Below are 16,224 nucleotides of genomic sequence, written 5' to 3' on the forward strand. Positions count from 1 at the left end.
TTCTTTCCCTTCTCCTCTTCCTCCTCCTTCCTTTCTTCTTCTTCTCTTCTTCTCCTTCCTCCCCTTCTTCTCCCCGACGAACAGCACCTCCTTTCCTCTGTTTCCTCTTGCAGGAAACAGAGGTGCCGCCTCTTCACCCGCTTCTACTTCTTCGCTTCTTCCTCTCCTTCTCTTCCAGCTGCAGCTTCCACCGCCGCAGCCGCAGCTTCTCCTTCCCCTTCTCTTCTTCTCCTCTTCTTCTTCCCTCCTCCTCCCCGGCGTCACACACACCCTCTCCTCTGTTTCCTCTGCAGGAAACAGAGGTGTCACAACTTCTTCTCCTGCTTCCTCTTCTTCTTCTCTTCCTCTTCTCCTTCCTCTCCTCTTCGAATGCCCCACACCTCACCTCTGTTTCCACCTGCTGGAAACAGAGGTGCTGCAGCCCTAGCTGCTGCCACCTCTCGCTCCTCTCCCTCTTCCCTCTCTTTTCCCTTTCTTCTCCTTCTCTTCTTCTCCTCTTCCCTTTTCCTCCCCAACGCCACACACCTCCTCGCTGCAGCCCTGCTGTAGCTATCCTCCTCTCTTCTTCTTCTTCTTCTTCTTCTTCTTCTCTTCTCCTCCCCAACGCCCCACACATACTCTCCTCTGTTTCCACCTGCGGGAAACAGAGGTGCAGCAGCCCTAGCTGCTGTTGCTGCCTCTCACTCTCCTCTCCATCTTCCCTCTCTTCTTCTTCTTCTTCTTTTCTTCTCTTCTCCCTGTTCCTCCTCTCTTCTTTTCCCTCTTCTTCTTCTTTCTTCTCTCCTCACGCCCCATCGCTCCTCTCTGTTTCTCGAGGAAACAGAGAGTGCGTGGGAGGCGATGGGATAAAACCGAAATTTTTGGTTTTCTTTATTTTCTTTTCATTTTGCAACTTAGCAGTTTAGTCCTTGAAATTTTTATATTTACATATAGGTCCTCAAATTTACATATAGTTTCTTTTTAATAATTTTCAAAAGTGAGGGATATTACACTCTCCCCTCCTTAAAAGAAAATTTAGTCCTCTAAATTGATCATAGCTCAATCGATGAAAAGATGAGGATTATGATATTTTTATTTCCTCCTCCTACTCTTAAATAGTTTCATCAATACAATACAATTACATAATTATCCACGAGTGATCGAAATATTCTCCTCCTTGATCCTCCATAGACGGTAACCCGACCTTCAATCAATTTCTAAAATTACTTGCGCACCCGGCAGTTAATCAAGCAATTCGTTACTTCAGAAAATACTCATTTTTGATGGTTACCTGATTCAATTGTCTATAATCATTACAAAGCCTCAATGTTTCATACATCTTTTTAACTAACACCGGAGCACCCCATGATGAAATATTAAGCCAAATAAAATCCTCATTTAATAATCCTTGTAGTTGTTTTTCCAATTCCACTTACTCAAATGATATCATTCTACAGAGAGGCTTAGATATTGGGATTGTCCTAAAGGCCAAATCAAAAGCAAAGTCACGTTTGGAGGTAATCCAAGCAAGTCATTCTGGGATACATTAGGCAAGGAGATAAATCATGTCCAATACTTTCAAAATAAAAGATCGACTGATCAAATGTAGAAAAAGTGATCATTTGTTATATACCAATCCATACTAGTATGAGAGGAAGATAGTCAATCCATACCAAGTCTAATATCATAACTCCAAATCTCTAGGAGAACTAAATCGGCAAAAGTTCAAGTTCTCCAATAAAAAAAAATCAGACAAGAGGACCAGATTTCAAGTTCGTTATCAAAGAATCTCCAATGATCGTATTTACATATAGCACATAATGTAGTGGTCTAGGTTGAATACCCATGTGATAAGCAAAATACTACGAATCAAATCGTAGATGGGACTCATGGTCAAACAAATATTTGCATTCTTTCATAAACGTGCATAATACCTTCGACCACTAATTCAGAAGTCTTAGAATCATATTCAGTGATAGAATACACTCGGACATGGGCTAATGATTTATGAGGCAGTGACTCTTTCTTCTTGTTCAAATGGCAGTCTTTTGTTTTATGATCCAACTTTCTACAAGCAAAATAGACTCCAATCACCCGAAACACAAATTTGTTTCATAATTTAACTTATAATTCACACATAATTGAGTCTTTTGTGGTGACTTCCCATTTCAAATCCAAATGTCTTGACCCTCTTGTTATTACTTTCTGATTCATTTCTAATCATATTTTTATTGCTAAACTTATCCTTATCATTCTTGCCACATATCTCAAAAAATTCTTTTCATTGATGCCAATAATAATCAGCCTCTACTTCCAATATAAGGTGGCAAAAGAAATCTTTCGATCATCAAAACAATTTTGTACACCAAATATCTTCTCTGTTTGCATCATTCATTTTTCTACCACCAATGAAATTAGGTCCACCATGCTTCCACTGCGCCACTCTGATTCAATATCCCCGATTACCCCTTTCATCCCACTTAATTAATCAGAAACAAATGAAATAGGAGGACCAAATGTCCTCATCATCCCAGATTCCTAAAATGCATCAAAGAAAATTTTCCACCAATCACTAAAGTTCATTAGACCTCAATATATTTTGCAAATCAACATATCAAATATTTCAGTAATCCTCAAACCATGCTCTGATACCACCTCTGTCACGCCCCTCAAAATAACCATGATTTTTAAAATCTTCACCGTAGACCAATCCAGGATCCAAACTAACGTTTGAGGACACTGAAAAACATTCAATCAAATTCACATCCATAAAACCTGTGCATTTTAAAATCATATATCACGTCACTCGATAATTCACATTTATGGCAACCCAAGCCAACTTGACAAACATGAACAACATTTATAAATCCACAAGCTAAATAAATTATACAATCATAACTCCAACTATTCACCACAAGTTCATATCATCATAAATTAGGCTTAACATCTCGAAATTCCAAATAAGAGAGATCTTCTAACACTTTTACACAGTATATCCATTTCGATCATCAGAACAATTCATTATATACAAAATAGGCTTATACAACAATAGCATAACAACCAACGAGACTTGCCCATAATTCTGAATAGCTATCCACTGCCTCAGCCCAAATCAAACATCTCGAAGAGTGACACGCTGACCTGAAAGATTTATATAACAACGGAGTGAGCCAAAAACGGCTCAGCAAGTGACAAAACATATTCAGAACAAAAGGAACGATTTCAAACGAGTAAGGTATCATAATGTAAGGCAGAATACAAGAATTCTCAAGGATACCATCTCATTAGATACAAAATCATATGTATCATGTCATTCAAAACATATTTGATTCATAACAAATGGAGCATAGAGTAATTGGAGCATATCAATGGCAGATAGGACATTTCAGAACATATCAGTTCATAGCAAATGGAGCACAGAGTAATTGGTGCATATCAATGGCAGATAGGACATTTCAGAACATATCAGTTCATAGCAAATGGAGCACAGAGTAATTGGAGCATATCAATGGCGTATGAAATGTTCTGGAGCATATCAACGACATATGGAACATTTCGAAACATATCAACAGTGGATGAAACATTTCAGAGCATATCAATAACAAATACCGTACCGAAGCTCAAACGTCGTCTTTGACGTTGCAAACATATCAATCTTATCCAAAGCATGTACAGAAACACATAACCAAAGCTCTGGATATCATATCAAACATACAGAAGGTGTAGTGGGATCTCAGTCAGAATGTGATTCATCCATTTCTGAATGACCACCAGACAAAAGTCTCCCACGTCTGGGAGCTCCATCCACCCACGTCTAGGTGAAGTCAAAGGGGGCCGGCAGAGCATCGCAGGCTCTAATCACATACCCTCAAAGCGGGCAACAAGTGCATACCCTTTACCATTTCTGGCAAAGGTCCAGAATATCCCACATAACGGGACCCCACAAAGCGGGCAAATAGCGCATACACAAACTTGTTTCATAATTTAACTTGTAATTCACACATGATTAAGTCTTTGGTGGTGACTTTCCTTTTCAAATCCAAATGTCTTGACCCTCTTGTCATTACTTTCTGATTCATTTCCAATCATATTCTTATTGGTAAACTTGTCCTTATCATTCTTGTCACTGATCTCCAAAAATTCTTTTCATTGTTGCCAATAATAATCAGCCTCTACTTCCAATATAAGGTGGCAAAAGAAATCTTTTGATCATCAAAACAATTTTGTACATCAAATATCTTCTCTGTTTGCATCATTCATTTTTCTACCACCAATGAAATTAGGTCCACCATGCTTCCGCTGCGCCACTCTGATTCAATATCCCCAATCAATCCTTTCATTCCCCTTAATTAATCAGAAACAATGAAATAGGAGGACCAAATGTCCTCATCATCCCAGATTCCTAAAATACATCAAAGAAAATTTCCACCAATCACTATAGTTCATTAGACCTCAATATATTTTGCACGTCAACATATCAAATATTTCAGTAATCCTCAAACAATGCTCTGATACCACCTCTGTCACGCCCCTCAAAATATCCATGATTTTTAAAATTTTCGTCACAGGCCAATCCAGGATCCAAACTAACGTTTGAGGACACTGAAAACATTCTATTCATATTCACATCCATAAAACCTGTGCAGTTTATAATCATATATCACATCACTCGATAATTCACATTTATGGCAACCCAAGCCAACTTGACAAACATGAACAACATTTATAAATCCACAAGCTAAATAAATTATACAATCAGAACTCCAACTATTCACCACAAGTTCATATCACCATAAATTAGACTTAACATTCTGAAATTCCAAATAAGAGAGATCTCCTAACACTTTGACACAGTATATCCATTTCGGTTCATCGACAACATTTCATTACATACAAGACATACTTATACAACAATATCGTAATAACCAACCAGACTTGCCCATTATTCTGAATAGCTATCCACTGCCTCAGCCCAAATCAAACATCTCGAAGAGTGACAAGCTGACCTGAAAGATTTATATAACAACGGAGTGAGCCAAAAACGGCTCAGCAAGTGACAAAGCATATTCAGAACAAAAGGAACGGTTTCAAACGAGTAAGGTATCATAATGCAAGGCAGAATACAAGAATTCTCAAGGATACCATCTCAATAGATACCAAATCATACGTATCATGTCATTCAAAAACATATTTGATCCATAACGAATGGGGCATAGAGTAATTGGAACATATCAATGGCAGATAGGACATTTCAGAACATATCTGTTCATAACAAATGGAGCACAGAGTAATTGGAACATATCAATGGCAGATAGGACATTTCAGAACATATCAGTTCATAGCAAATGGAGCACAGAGTAATTGGAACATATCAATGGCACATAGGACATTTCAGAACATATCAGTTCATAGCAAATGGAGCACAGAGTAATTGGAGCATATCAATGGCATATGAAATGTTCCGGAGCATATCAACGACATATGGAACATTTCGAAACATATCAACAGTGGATGAAACATTTCAGAGCATATCAATCACAAATTCCGTACAGAAGCTCAAACGTCGTCTTTGACGTTGCAAACATATCAATCTTATCCAAAGCATGTACGGAAACACATAACCAAAGCTCTGGATATCATATCAAACATACAGAAGGTGTAGTGGGATCTCAGTCAGAAATATCCCACAAAGCGGGACCCCACAAAGCGGGCAAATAAGCGCATACCAGAATATCCCACAAAGCGGGACCCCACAAAGCGGGCAAATCGCGCATACCAGAATATCCCACAAAGCGGGACCCCACAAAGCGGGCAAATCAGCGCATACCTTTTACCATTTCTGGCAAAGGTCCAGACAATCCCACACACCAGAGTACAAAAGGACAGTTTCAACAATAAGTAGCATATATCGGAAGCACACGCGGAACAACAAACGTACATGTGCCTTTACGAGTCAATCCGAAGTAAGCAATAATCTTTCACAAGTATATTCAGATTTGAAGGGAATTGAAAGCAATGGCACATATGGAATCCAAGCAATCACAAATAACTCAATTCAATAAGAAGATTTGATGAATTCAATGTCCAAAGGAATGAAACTGGAATAGGCACATATCGAAAGCAAATGCGGAACAATAGGATATACATGTGCCTATATGAGTCAATACGATATAGCATAAACGTTACACAATAGTTTTCAAGAATGCAATAATTTTAAGGACAAGAGCATACAAGAATTCAAAGTAGTAATATAAAGCTCAATTGAATAAGAAGGCTAAAGGATATCAATTTCCAAAGGAATGAAACCAGAATATGAGAAATCGACCAAAGCTCGATTTCTGGCAGAATACAGAAGGCACATTGAACAAATGATTCAAACTATCAATCGTGCTCCAATTTACTCAGAAATAATCATTGGATAATATTTTCAGATAAGACAGGCTTCATATGAATTGAACTGTCCAACAGAGAGAGTTATAAATAATTTGGTAAGCAAGAGTCATAGAACAAAATCTCTGTTGGCAGAATTCATAATGTCAGATTCAACAGATAACTGGGCAGGTGTTTGGATTCCAAATCTTTCAATCCATATATCAAAGAAAGGTCTACGAGTCTAGTTTCCAATGAAATCAGTTTTGAACAAATCAGAGTTACCACAAAGTCTTATAGGCAGTTCGGTATCAAAAGATCAGAATCTCAAAAGTTGCACAGATTCGAATCGTTACATGTAAACAGGAGATATAACAAATGCAAGGCTAGTACAATTCAAAGTTCCTCACATTCAAAGCAAATGTAGAGATAAAAATGGCAGTGAGGAAGATCAGGATACTTGCAATAAGACATATCAGAGCAATTATAGGAGAAACGATCAGGGAACTTGCAATAAGGCATATCATAGCAATTATAGGAGAAACGAACAGGGAACTTGCAATATAAAGGATTGAAACAAGCGGGAAACTTGCCTTTCAAAGATTTCGATCCGAAGATCCAAAGAAGGTGCCAGCCCAAATCCTTCTACTTTTCCTCCGTGTCCTCTCTCTGTTTCGTTTTGTGCTCCCGTTTTCTTCCTTTCTTCGCAACTACACCACGTGTCGAACATCGAGGCACAGTCACCTGCTCTCTCTTACTCTCATTTCTTCTTTTTCTTTCCCAAACGCAGCTGCCACAGTCGCCGCCGTTGCCGCTGCTACAATCGCAGCCCCTTACACCGCACTACCTTCCTTCCTCCCTTCTCTCACAGACATAACTGCTGCATACGCAGTCGCTGCCGCTGCGGCCGCAATCCCGTCCGCAGCCCCTTTTTTCCCCCTTTCCTTTCCTTTCTTTCCCGGCTGCAACTGCCGCAGTCGCAGTCGCAGCCATGGCCGCAGCCACCACAACCGCAGCCTCTTCTTCCTCTGCTACTCTATTTCCTCTCCTACTTCTCTTCCAACTGCAGCTGCCACTGCCGCAGCTGCCACCCCTTCTCCTCTTCCTCTCTTCTTCCTCTCCTTCCCTTTCTCTTCTTCTTCCTTTCCTTCTCTTCTTTCCCAGCCACAGCTGCAGCTGCCATCACCGCAGCCGCAGCCCCTTCTCCTCTTCCTCTCTTCTTCCTCTCCTTCCCTTTCTCTTCTTCTTCCTTTCCTTTTTCTCTTTCCCTGTCACAGCTGCAGCTGCCATCGCCGCAGCCGCAGCCCCTTCTCCTCTTCCTCTCTTCTTCCTCTCCTTCCCTTTCTCTCTTCTTCCTTTCCTTTTTCTCTTTCCCTGCCATAGCTGCAGCTGCCACAACCGCAGCCGCAGCTACTTCTTTCCCTTCTCCTCTTCCTTCTCCTTCCTTTCTTCTTCTTCTCTCCCCGCTGCAACTGCTGCAGTCGCGGCCGCAGCCACGGCCGCAACCTCTCCCTCCTCCCCTGCTCATCTTCCTCTTCTTCTTCTCTTCCAGCTGCAGCTGCCATCGCCGCAGCTGCAGCCCCTTCTTCCCCGGCGTCACACACACCCTCTCCTCTGTTTCCTCTGCAGGAAACAGAGGTATCACACCTCTTTCTCTTCCTCTTCTTCTTCTTCTCCTCTTCCCCTCTTCCCTTTTCCTCCCCAAGGCCACACATCTCCTCGCTGCAGCCTTGCCGCAGCTATCTTCTTCTTCTTCTTCTTCTTCTTCTTCTTCTTCTTCTTCTTCTTCTTCCCTTTTCATCCTCAACGCCCCACACATCCTCTCCTCTGTTTCCACCTGCGGGAAACAGAGGTGCTGCAGCCCTGGCTGCTGCAGCTGCCTCTCTTTTCCCTCTTCTTCTCCTTCTCTTCTTCTCCTCTACCCTTTTCCTCCCCAAAGCCACACACCTCCTCGCTGCAGCCTTGCCGCAGCTATCCTCCTCTCTTCTTCTTCTTCTTCTTCTTCTTCTTCTCTTCTCCCTCTTCTTCCTCTCTTCTTCTCCCCACGCCCCACAGCTCCTCGCTGCAGCCCTCACTGCAGCCACCTCCTCTTCTTCTTCTTCTTCTCTTCTCCCTCTTCTTCCTCTCTTCTTCCTCCTCTCTTCTTTTCCCTCTTCTTCTTCTTTTCTTCACTCCTCATGCCCCACCGCTCCTCTCTGTTTCTGGAAGAAACAGAGTGCGTGGGAGGCGGTGGGATAATACCGAATTTTCGGTTTTCCCTTTTTTTTTCTTTTTTTTTGCAACTTAGCAGTTTAGTCCTTGTAATTTCTATATTTACATATAGGTCCTCCAATTTACATATAAATCTTTATTAATAATTTTTAAAAGCGAGGGATATTACACTCTCCCCCCCTTAAAAGAAAATTTAGTCCTCTAAATTGATCATAGCTCAATCGATGAAAAGATGAGGATTATGATATCTTTATTTCCTCCTCCTACTCTTAAATAGTTTCATCAATACAATACAATTACATAATTATCCACGAGTGACCGAAATATTCTCCTCCTTGATCCTCAATAGACGGTAACCCGACCTTCAATCAATTTCTAAAAATACTTGCGTACCCTGTAATTAATTGAGCAAGTCGTTACTTCAGAAAATACTCGTTTTTTTTTTATGGTCACCTAATTCAACTGTCTATAATCCTTACAAAGCCTCAATGTTCCATACATTTCTTTTAACTAACACCGGAGCACCCCACGATGAAATATTAAGCCAAATAAAATCCTCATTTAACAATCCTTGTAGTTGCTTTTCCAATTCCACTTACTCAAATAATATCTTTCTGTAGAGAGGCTTAGATATTGGGATTATCCCAAGGACCAAATCAAAAGCAAAGTCACATTTGGAGGTAATCCAAGCAAGTCATCCTGGATACATTAGGCAAGGAGATAAATCATGTCCCATACTCTCAAAGTAAAAGATCGACTGATCAAATATACAAAAAGTGATCATTTGTTATATACCAATCCATACTGGTATGTTAGGAAGATAGCCAATCCATACCAAGTATAATATCAAAACTCCAAATCTCTAGGAGAACTAAATCAGCAAAAGTTCAAGTTCTCCAATAAGAATCAGACAAGAGGACCAGATTCAACTTCGTTATCAAAGAATCTCCAATGATCGTATTTATTTATAGCACATAATGTAGTGGTCTAGGTTGAATACCCAAGTGATAAGCAAAATATTACGAATCAAATCGTAGATTGGACCCATGGTCGAACAAATATTTGCATTCTTTCATAAACATGCATAATACCTTTGACCACTAATTCAGAAGTTTCAGAATCATATTCAGTGATAGCATACACTCTTACATGGGCTGATGATTTAGGACGCAGTGACTCTTTCTTCTTGTTCAAAGGGCAAACTTTTATTTTATGATCCAACTTTCTACAAGCAAAATAGACTCCAATCACCCGAAAACACAAACTTGTTTCATAATTTAACTTGTAATTCACACATGATTAAGTCTTTGGTGGTGACTTTCCTTTTCAAATCCAAATGTCTTGACCCTCTTGTCATTACTTTCTGATTCATTTCCAATCATATTCTTATTGGTAAACTTGTCCTTATCATTCTTGTCACTGATCTCCAAAAATTCTTTTCATTGTTGCCAATAATAATCAGCCTCTACTTCCAATATAAGGTGGCAAAAGAAATCTTTTGATCATCAAAACAATTTTGTACATCAAATATCTTCTCTGTTTGCATCATTCATTTTTCTACCACCAATGAAATTAGGTCCACCATGCTTCCGCTGCGCCACTCTGATTCAATATCCCCAATCAATCCTTTCATTCCCCTTAATTAATCAGAAACAATGAAATAGGAGGACCAAATGTCCTCATCATCCCAGATTCCTAAAATACATCAAAGAAAATTTCCACCAATCACTATAGTTCATTAGACCTCAATATATTTTGCACGTCAACATATCAAATATTTCAGTAATCCTCAAACAATGCTCTGATACCACCTCTGTCACGCCCCTCAAAATATCCATGATTTTTAAAATTTTCGTCACAGGCCAATCCAGGATCCAAACTAACGTTTGAGGACACTGAAAACATTCTATTCATATTCACATCCATAAAACCTGTGCAGTTTATAATCATATATCACATCACTCGATAATTCACATTTATGGCAACCCAAGCCAACTTGACAAACATGAACAACATTTATAAATCCACAAGCTAAATAAATTATACAATCAGAACTCCAACTATTCACCACAAGTTCATATCACCATAAATTAGACTTAACATTCTGAAATTCCAAATAAGAGAGATCTCCTAACACTTTGACACAGTATATCCATTTCGGTTCATCGACAACATTTCATTACATACAAGACATACTTATACAACAATATCGTAATAACCAACCAGACTTGCCCATTATTCTGAATAGCTATCCACTGCCTCAGCCCAAATCAAACATCTCGAAGAGTGACAAGCTGACCTGAAAGATTTATATAACAACGGAGTGAGCCAAAAACGGCTCAGCAAGTGACAAAGCATATTCAGAACAAAAGGAACGGTTTCAAACGAGTAAGGTATCATAATGCAAGGCAGAATACAAGAATTCTCAAGGATACCATCTCAATAGATACCAAATCATACGTATCATGTCATTCAAAAACATATTTGATCCATAACGAATGGGGCATAGAGTAATTGGAACATATCAATGGCAGATAGGACATTTCAGAACATATCTGTTCATAACAAATGGAGCACAGAGTAATTGGAACATATCAATGGCAGATAGGACATTTCAGAACATATCAGTTCATAGCAAATGGAGCACAGAGTAATTGGAACATATCAATGGCACATAGGACATTTCAGAACATATCAGTTCATAGCAAATGGAGCACAGAGTAATTGGAGCATATCAATGGCATATGAAATGTTCCGGAGCATATCAACGACATATGGAACATTTCGAAACATATCAACAGTGGATGAAACATTTCAGAGCATATCAATCACAAATTCCGTACAGAAGCTCAAACGTCGTCTTTGACGTTGCAAACATATCAATCTTATCCAAAGCATGTACGGAAACACATAACCAAAGCTCTGGATATCATATCAAACATACAGAAGGTGTAGTGGGATCTCAGTCAGAAATATCCCACAAAGCGGGACCCCACAAAGCGGGCAAATAAGCGCATACCAGAATATCCCACAAAGCGGGACCCCACAAAGCGGGCAAATCGCGCATACCAGAATATCCCACAAAGCGGGACCCCACAAAGCGGGCAAATCAGCGCATACCTTTTACCATTTCTGGCAAAGGTCCAGACAATCCCACACACCAGAGTACAAAAGGACAGTTTCAACAATAAGTAGCATATATCGGAAGCACACGCGGAACAACAAACGTACATGTGCCTTTACGAGTCAATCCGAAGTAAGCAATAATCTTTCACAAGTATATTCAGATTTGAAGGGAATTGAAAGCAATGGCACATATGGAATCCAAGCAATCACAAATAACTCAATTCAATAAGAAGATTTGATGAATTCAATGTCCAAAGGAATGAAACTGGAATAGGCACATATCGAAAGCAAATGCGGAACAATAGGATATACATGTGCCTATATGAGTCAATACGATATAGCATAAACGTTACACAATAGTTTTCAAGAATGCAATAATTTTAAGGACAAGAGCATACAAGAATTCAAAGTAGTAATATAAAGCTCAATTGAATAAGAAGGCTAAAGGATATCAATTTCCAAAGGAATGAAACCAGAATATGAGAAATCGACCAAAGCTCGATTTCTGGCAGAATACAGAAGGCACATTGAACAAATGATTCAAACTATCAATCGTGCTCCAATTTACTCAGAAATAATCATTGGATAATATTTTCAGATAAGACAGGCTTCATATGAATTGAACTGTCCAACAGAGAGAGTTATAAATAATTTGGTAAGCAAGAGTCATAGAACAAAATCTCTGTTGGCAGAATTCATAATGTCAGATTCAACAGATAACTGGGCAGGTGTTTGGATTCCAAATCTTTCAATCCATATATCAAAGAAAGGTCTACGAGTCTAGTTTCCAATGAAATCAGTTTTGAACAAATCAGAGTTACCACAAAGTCTTATAGGCAGTTCGGTATCAAAAGATCAGAATCTCAAAAGTTGCACAGATTCGAATCGTTACATGTAAACAGGAGATATAACAAATGCAAGGCTAGTACAATTCAAAGTTCCTCACATTCAAAGCAAATGTAGAGATAAAAATGGCAGTGAGGAAGATCAGGATACTTGCAATAAGACATATCAGAGCAATTATAGGAGAAACGATCAAGGAACTTGCAATAAGGCATATCATAGCAATTATAGGAGAAACGAACAGGGAACTTGCAATATAAAGGATTGAAACAAGCGGGAAACTTGCCTTTCAAAGATTTCGATCCGAAGATCCAAAGAAGGTGCCAGCCCAAATCCTTCTACTTTTCCTCCGTGTCCTCTCTCTGTTTCGTTTTGTGCTCCCGTTTTCTTCCTTTCTTCGCAACTACACCACGTGTCGAACATCGAGGCACAGTCACCTACTCTCTCTTACTCTCATTTCTTCTTTTTCTTTCCCAAACGCAGCTGCCACAGTCGCCGCCGTTGCCGCTGCTACAATCGCAGCCCCTTACACCGCACTACCTTCCTTCCTCCCTTCTCTCACAGACATAACTGCTGCATACGCAGTCGCTGCCGCTGCGGCCGCAATCCCGTCCGCAGCCCCTTTTTTCCCCCTTTCCTTTCCTTTCTTTCCCGGCTGCAACTGCCGCAGTCGCAGTCGCAGCCATGGCCGCAGCCACCACAACCGCAGCCTCTTCTTCCTCTGCTACTCTATTTCCTCTCCTACTTCTCTTCCAACTGCAGCTGCCACTGCCGCAGCTGCCACCCCTTCTCCTCTTCCTCTCTTCTTCCTCTCCTTCCCTTTCTCTTCTTCTTCCTTTCCTTCTCTTCTTTCCCAGCCACAGCTGCAGCTGCCATCACCGCAGCCGCAGCCCCTTCTCCTCTTCCTCTCTTCTTCCTCTCCTTCCCTTTCTCTTCTTCTTCCTTTCCTTTTTCTCTTTCCCTGTCACAGCTGCAGCTGCCATCGCCGCAGCCGCAGCCCCTTCTCCTCTTCCTCTCTTCTTCCTCTCCTTCCCTTTCTCTCTTCTTCCTTTCCTTTTTCTCTTTCCCTGCCATAGCTGCAGCTGCCACAACCGCAGCCGCAGCTACTTCTTTCCCTTCTCCTCTTCCTTCTCCTTCCTTTCTTCTTCTTCTCTCCCCGCTGCAACTGCTGCAGTCGCGGCCGCAGCCACGGCCGCAACCTCTCCCTCCTCCCCTGCTCATCTTCCTCTTCTTCTTCTCTTCCAGCTGCAGCTGCCATCGCCGCAGCTGCAGCCCCTTCTTCCCCGGCGTCACACACACCCTCTCCTCTGTTTCCTCTGCAGGAAACAGAGGTATCACACCTCTTTCTCTTCCTCTTCTTCTTCTTCTCCTCTTCCCCTCTTCCCTTTTCCTCCCCAAGGCCACACATCTCCTCGCTGCAGCCTTGCCGCAGCTATCTTCTTCTTCTTCTTCTTCTTCTTCTTCTTCTTCTTCTTCTTCTTCTTCCCTTTTCATCCTCAACGCCCCACACATCCTCTCCTCTGTTTCCACCTGCGGGAAACAGAGGTGCTGCAGCCCTGGCTGCTGCAGCTGCCTCTCTTTTCCCTCTTCTTCTCCTTCTCTTCTTCTCCTCTACCCTTTTCCTCCCCAAAGCCACACACCTCCTCGCTGCAGCCTTGCCGCAGCTATCCTCCTCTCTTCTTCTTCTTCTTCTTCTTCTTCTTCTCTTCTCCCTCTTCTTCCTCTCTTCTTCTCCCCACGCCCCACAGCTCCTCGCTGCAGCCCTCACTGCAGCCACCTCCTCTTCTTCTTCTTCTTCTCTTCTCCCTCTTCTTCCTCTCTTCTTCCTCCTCTCTTCTTTTCCCTCTTCTTCTTCTTTTCTTCACTCCTCATGCCCCACCGCTCCTCTCTGTTTCTGGAAGAAACAGAGTGCGTGGGAGGCGGTGGGATAATACCGAATTTTCGGTTTTCCCTTTTTTTTTCTTTTTTTTTGCAACTTAGCAGTTTAGTCCTTGTAATTTCTATATTTACATATAGGTCCTCCAATTTACATATAAATCTTTATTAATAATTTTTAAAAGCGAGGGATATTACACTCTCCCCCCCTTAAAAGAAAATTTAGTCCTCTAAATTGATCATAGCTCAATCGATGAAAAGATGAGGATTATGATATCTTTATTTCCTCCTCCTACTCTTAAATAGTTTCATCAATACAATACAATTACATAATTATCCACGAGTGACCGAAATATTCTCCTCCTTGATCCTCAATAGACGGTAACCCGACCTTCAATCAATTTCTAAAAATACTTGCGTACCCTGTAATTAATTGAGCAAGTCGTTACTTCAGAAAATACTCGTTTTTTTTTTATGGTCACCTAATTCAACTGTCTATAATCCGTACAAAGCCTCAATGTTCCATACATTTCTTTTAACTAACACCGGAGCACCCCACGATGAAATATTAAGCCAAATAAAATCCTCATTTAACAATCCTTGTAGTTGCTTTTCCAATTCCACTTACTCAAATAATATCTTTCTGTAGAGAGGCTTAGATATTGGGATTATCCCAAGGACCAAATCAAAAGCAAAGTCACATTTGGAGGTAATCCAAGCAAGTCATCCTGGATACATTAGGCAAGGAGATAAATCATGTCCCATACTCTCAAAGTAAAAGATCGACTGATCAAATATACAAAAAGTGATCATTTGTTATATACCAATCCATACTGGTATGTTAGGAAGATAGCCAATCCATACCAAGTATAATATCAAAACTCCAAATCTCTAGGAGAACTAAATCAGCAAAAGTTCAAGTTCTCCAATAAGAATCAGACAAGAGGACCAGATTCAACTTCGTTATCAAAGAATCTCCAATGATCGTATTTATTTATAGCACATAATGTAGTGGTCTAGGTTGAATACCCAAGTGATAAGCAAAATATTACGAATCAAATCGTAGATTGGACCCATGGTCGAACAAATATTTGCATTCTTTCATAAACATGCATAATACCTTTGACCACTAATTCAGAAGTTTCAGAATCATATTCAGTGATAGCATACACTCTTACATGGGCTGATGATTTAGGACGCAGTGACTCTTTCTTCTTGTTCAAAGGGCAAACTTTTATTTTATGATCCAACTTTCTACAAGCAAAATAGACTCCAATCACCCGAAAACACAAACTTGTTTCATAATTTAACTTGTAATTCACACATGATTAAGTCTTTGGTGGTGACTTTCCTTTTCAAATCCAAATGTCTTGACCCTCTTGTCATTACTTTCTGATTCATTTCCAATCATATTCTTATTGGTAAACTTGTCCTTATCATTCTTGTCACTGATCTCCAAAAATTCTTTTCATTGTTGCCAATAATAATCAGCCTCTACTTCCAATATAAGGTGGCAAAAGAAATCTTTTGATCATCAAAACAATTTTGTACATCAAATATCTTCTCTGTTTGCATCATTCATTTTTCTACCACCAATGAAATTAGGTCCACCATGCTTCCGCTGCGCCACTCTGATTCAATATCCCCAATCAATCCTTTCATTCCCCTTAATTAATCAGAAACAATGAAATAGGAGGACCAAATGTCCTCATCATCCCAGATTCCTAAAATACATCAAAGAAAATTTCCACCAATCACTATAGTTCATTAGACCTCAATATATTTTGCACGTCAACATATCAAATATTTCAGTAATCCTCA

This window comes from Musa acuminata, chromosome BXJ2-8, assembly GCF_036884655.1.
Source record: "Musa acuminata AAA Group cultivar baxijiao chromosome BXJ2-8, Cavendish_Baxijiao_AAA, whole genome shotgun sequence".
In the NCBI taxonomy this organism is placed as follows: domain Eukaryota; kingdom Viridiplantae; phylum Streptophyta; class Magnoliopsida; order Zingiberales; family Musaceae; genus Musa; species Musa acuminata.